This window comes from Aethalodelphis obliquidens, unplaced genomic scaffold (assembly GCF_003676395.1).
Source record: "Aethalodelphis obliquidens isolate GAN/ISIS:26980383/991018 unplaced genomic scaffold, ASM367639v1 scaffold26, whole genome shotgun sequence".
NCBI classification, from domain to species: Eukaryota; Metazoa; Chordata; class Mammalia; order Artiodactyla; family Delphinidae; genus Aethalodelphis; species Aethalodelphis obliquidens.
Window position 1 is genome coordinate 11,872,777 of NW_020837970.1, and position 6,059 is coordinate 11,878,835.

A 6,059-nucleotide genomic window follows, 5' to 3' on the forward strand; every position below is an offset into this window, starting at 1 on the left:
AGCTCATCAGGTGGTGAGGTCAGGGGCCAAACTGAGCATTCCTGTCTCCCCAACCTGGTGAAGGGCTCCATCCATCCCTTATGAGAAGGACCGCCCTTAATTCAATCCCTGACTTTTATGAATGCTGTGCTTACTCCACAACTGTTTCTAGTCTCAGCTTATTTGTACATTTTGACAGTTCCAGGAGGCACACACGCATTTTTTCCCTCTTTTTCAAAATACCTTTTAAAGTTTTAAGCTCTCAATTTTAAAATCATTTCAGACTTACGAAAAAGCTGCAGAAATAGTTCAAAGAATTTCCAAATACTCTTCACTCAGCTTCCCCAAATGTTAACATCTTACATAACCAGGAAATTAACACTGCTAGGATACTATTTTTTTTAAACCTTTTTGTTTTTTAGATGTTGGGGGTAGGAGTTTATTAATTAATTTTTGCTGTGTTGGGTCTTCGTTTCTGTGCGAGGGCTTTCTCTAGTTGTGGCAAGTGGGGGCCACTCTTCATCGCGGTGCGCGGGCCTCTCACTATCGCGGCCTTTCTTGTTGCGGAGCACAGGCTCCAGACGCGCAGGCTCAGTAGTTGTGGCTCACGGGCCTCGTTGCTCCGCGGCATGTGGGATCTTCCCAGACCAGGGCTCGAACCCGTGTCCCCTGCATTAGCAGGCAGATTCTCAACCACTGCACCACCAGGGAAGCCTGCTAGGATACTATTAACTCACCTTCACACCTTATTCAAATTTTGTCATTTGAGCCGGGAAGTTCTGCCTGAAAGCTGTTTCTGTCTAATGTGAGCTCTCCTGCATGTGGCACAGCTGGCTGTGGCCAGTTTCGGAGCCCATATCTTAGAAAAGCTCCCCACAAAGTTAGCCTTTGGGCCTGCGTCCTGGGAAGAAGACAGAATAAAAACTGCTAGAGTTGAAAGGGGCTCCAGTTCTCACACATAGCTGGTGGGAGTTCACAGTGGTACAATCCTCTGAAAGGCAATTTGGCATTATCCACGAAACTACAAATACATTTACCCTTTGACGTAGCAGTCCCACATCTAGGCATTTATCCTACAGAGAAACCTGCAAACATTATATAATACTAACACACATGCAAGTGAACAAAGGTGAAACTATGCTGTGAGATGGATGTATGGGAACTGTGTACTATCTGCTCAGTTTTCTTTAACTGTTATTAAAAAAATAGTCTATTTTTAAAAATAACTGAAACTAAAACTTACAAAAAGAAAATGAGGCTTTGAAACCAACCCATCAGGTTGATGATTTGAGAGGTGTGTCTGGCCTGAGGCCTCACAGTTTGCGGTGGGATTCAGTCCCCAGCACAGCACACAGCCTCCCTGCCATTGTGGCACCCTTCATCTGCACATGCTGTGTTGAGATGGAGAACCTTCTTCTACCATCTATTCCATATGAGAAAGGTATTTCATACCACATGGGACTTGGATCACTTACCTGGATGAATTTTGTTTTTTGTTTTATTTTTTATTTGGTTTTGGCTGCATTCGGTCTTTGTTGCTGCACACGGGCTTTCTCTAGTTGCGGCGAGTGGGGGCTGCTCTTTGTTGCAGTGCATGGGCTTCTCATTGTGGTGGCTTCTCTTGTTGCAGAGCACAGGCTCTAGGCACAAGGGCTTCAGTAGTTGTGGCACGCAGGCTCAGTAGTTGTGGCTCATGGGCTCTAGAGCACAGGCTCAGTAGTTGTGGTGCACAGGCTTAGGTGCTCTGTGGCATGTGGGATCTTCCCAGGCCAGGGCTTGAACCCAGGTCCTCTGCATTGGCAGGCAGATTCTTAACCACTGCGCCACCAGGGAAGCCCTGTTGTTTGTTTTTTGAGATAAAAAAGCAAGTCCATAAATAAAGTTTAAACGTTGAAATATATCTCTCAAGTTCAATACTTATTTCTTTTGTTTGGGAAATCAATAGCAAAATTTCAAACAAGCTATTGTGGATTTTTTTTTCTTAAACAGGATTTACAAGATTGATTTATAGGGTTCTCATGAATGATCTCTTGTTGCCTACTCAATCAACCTGTAAACAATTTTTTTAAACTTAAAAAATTTTTTTTAAACTTTTAAAAATATTTAGATCAATAATTTTTTATTGAATTATAGTTGATTTACAATATTGTGTTAGCTTCAAGTGTACATCATAGTGATTCAGTTTTCTGATTATATTCCATTATAGGTATTTATTAGATACTAAATGTAGTTCCCTGTGCTATACAGTAAACCCTTGTTGCTTATCTGTTTTATGTATAGTACTTTATACATGTTAATCCCATATTTCTAATTTGTCCCTCCCCACCTCCCTCACTCCTTTGGTAACCATAGGGTTTTTTTCTTTGTAAGTCTGTTTCTGTTTTGTAAATAAGTTCATTTGTACTATTTTTTAGATTCCACATATAAGTGATATTATATAGTATTTCTCTGTTTGACTTACTTCACTAAATATAATATTCTCTAGGTCTATCCATGTTGCTGCAAATGGCAATATTTCATTATTTTTTATGGCTGAGTAAGACTCCATTGTATATATATACCACATCTTCTTAAGCTGCTCACCTGTTGATGGACATTTGGGTTATTTCCATGTCCTGGCTATTGTAAATAGTGCTGCTGTGAACAGCACTATTCATAGTGCATGTGTTTTTTTGAATTAGAATTTTCGTCTTTTCTGGATACATACTCAGGAGTGGATTGCTGGATCATATAGCTGCTCTGTTTTTAGTTTCTAAAAAATATTTATTTATTTGTTTATTTTTATTTATTTGGGCTGTGCCAGGGATCTTAGCTGCAGCATGCAGGATCTAATTCCCTGACCAGGGATTGAACCCAGGCCCCCTGCCTTGGGAGCCCAGAGTCTTCACCACTGGACCACCAGGGAAGTCCCTATTTTTAGTTTTTTAAGGAACCTCCATACTGTTTGCCATAGTGGCTGAACAGTTTACATTCCCAACAGTGTATTAGGGTACACTTTTCTCCACATCCTCTCCAACATTTGCTATTTGTGGACTTTTTGATGATAGCTATTATAACAGGTGTAAGGTGATATCTCATTGTGGTTTTGATTTGCATTTCTCTAATCATTAATGATGTTGGGCATCTTTTCATGTGCCTATTGGTCGTCTGTATGTCTTCTTTGGAGAAATGTCTATTTAGATCTTCTGCCCGTTTTCTGATTGGGTTGTTTGTTTTTTGATATTGAGTTGAATGACCTGTTTGTATATTTTGGATATTAACCCCTTGTATGTTGCATCATTTGCAAATATTTTCTCCCATTCCGTAGGTTGTCTTTTTGTTTTGTTGATGGTTTCCTATTTTTTCCTCTCTCTCTCTCTCACACACACACACACACACACACACACACACACACACACTGTATTTTATTTTTACAAGAGATAAGTAAATGGACACCAAGCATTGTAAATGGATGATCACAACAAAAGCAACAATGATTGCAATTACCAAACACGAAACACGCTCATACTATGTCATAATATTGACATTCAGTCCAGTAATCCTCCACTGTAACAGCTCCTTTACTTTGCAGTGAAAATTGATTTGTATATTTTTTGCCTCTGAGTCCTTGTGGGATTTTTTTTTAATTCAAACAAAGTCACAAAAATTATAATCATCCTCATCAGTTCACTCAGTCCCATGTAATAAATTTTTTTTTCATCTTGATCTTTTGTTAGCACTTTTATGAATTCATCACTTTTCCATTAGAGTTCTGAAAATGCTTATTCATTCAGTTCAGCAGTATAGTCAGTTACCAGAAACCTGTACTTGTCAGAGTCTTTTCCATGAATTCCTTGAAGATGAAACCCTTTTATAGGAACATTTTTGCAGAAGCATCAGAGTACACCCAGAACTGTCTGTAAATGACAAAAGACATAAAAATGACCACGGTTAAAGATTTGATGAAAGTCCATAATAATGCAAATGACAAGGTAATTTAGTTATTTCTGAGATACACTTTTTAAGGTAATAACTAGAATTATGACTTATAACATTATACTAGAACATATAAGATTTTTAGAAATTTCATGTAATGCCTGAAACATTCATATTAACAAATTTCCATACAAATAAACCAAAGAAAGTTTAGTATTAGTTTTTTTGGTTGGTTTTTTATATTGCAGGTTCTTATTAGTCATCAATTTTATACACATCGGTGTAGACATGTCAATCCCAATTGCCCAATTCAGCACACCACTATCCCCACCCCACCGTGGTTTTCCCCCCTTAGTGTCCATACGTTTGTTCTCTACATCTGTGTCTCAACTTCTGCCCTGCAAACCGGTTCATCTGTACCATTTTTCTAGGTTCCACATACATGCGTTAATATACGATATTTGTTTTTCTCTTTCTGACTTACTTCACTCTGTATGACAGTCTCGAGGTCCACCCACGTCTCAACAAATGACTCAATTTCGTTCCATTTTATGGCTGAGTAATATTCCATTGTATATATGTACCACAACTTCTTTATCCATTTGTCTGTCGATGGGCATTTAGGTTGCTTCCATGACCTGGCTATTGTAAATAGTGCTGCAGTGAACGTTGGGCTGCATGTGTCTTTTTGAATTATGATTTTCTCTGGGTATATGCCCAGTAGTGGGATTGCTGGATCATATGGTAATTCTATTTTTAGTTTTTTAAGGAACCTCCATACTGTTCTCCATAGTGGCTGTATCAATTTACATTCCCACCAACAGTGCAAGAGAGTTCCCTTTTCTCCACACCCTCTCCGGCATTTGTTGCTTGTAGATTTTTTTTTTTTTTTTGCTGTACTTGGGCCTCTCACTGTTGTGGCCTCTCCCATTGCGGAGCACAAGCTCCGGACGCGCAGGCTCAGCGGCCATGGCTCACGGGCCCAGCCGCTCCGCGGCATGTGGGATCTTCCCGGACCTGGGCACGAACCCATGTCCCCTGCATCGGCAGGCGGACTCTCAACCACTGCACCACCAGGGAAGCCCCTGCTTGTAGATTTTTTGATGATGCCCATTCTTACTGGTGTGAGGTGATACCTCACTGTAGTTTTGACTTGCATTTCTCTAATAATTAGTGATGTTGAGCAGCTTTTCATGTGCTTATTGTCCATCTGTATGTCTTCTTTGGAGAAATGTCTATTTAGGTCTTATGCCCATTTTTGGATTGGGTTGTTGGTTTCTTTAATTTTGAGCTGCATGAGCTGTTTATATATTTTGGAGATTAATCATTTGTTGATTCGTTTGCAAATATTTTCTCCCATTCTGAGGGTTATCTTTTCGTCTTGTTTATGGTTTCCTTTGCTGTGCAAAAGCTTTGAAGTTTCACTAGGTCCCATTTGTTTATTTTTGTTTTTATTTCCATTACTCTAGGAGGTGGATCAAAAAAGATCTTGCTGTGATTTATGTCAAAGAGTGTTCTTCCTATGTTTTTCTCTAGAGTTTTATAGTGTCTGGTCTTACATTTAGGTCTCTAATACATTTTAAGTTTATTTTTGTGTATGGTGTTAGGGAGTGTTCTAATTTCATTCTTTTACATGTAGCTGTCCAGTTTTCCCAGCACCACTTATTGAAGAGGCTGTCCTTTCTCGACTGTATATCTTTGCCTCCTTTGTCATAGATTAGTTGACCATAGGTGTGTGAGTTTATCTCTGGGCTTTCTATCCTGTTCCACTGGTCTATATTTCTGTTTTTGTGCCAGTACCGTATTGTCTTGATGACTCTAGCTTTGTATGTAGTCTGAAGTCAGGGAGTCTGATTCCTCCAGCTCCATTTTTTTCCCTCAAGACTGCTTTGGCTATTCGGGGTCTTTTGTGTCTCCATAAAAATATTAAGATTTTTGTTCTAGTTCTGTAAAAAATGCCATTGGTAGTTTGATAGGGATTGCACTGAATCTGTAGATTGCTTTGGGTAGTATAGTCATTTTCACAATATTGATTCTTCTAATCCAAGAACATGGTATATCTCTCCATCTGTTGGTATCATCTTTAATTTCTTTCATCAGTCTTATAGTTTTCTGCATACAGGTCTTTTGTCTCCCTAGGTAGGGTTATTCCTAGGTATTTTATT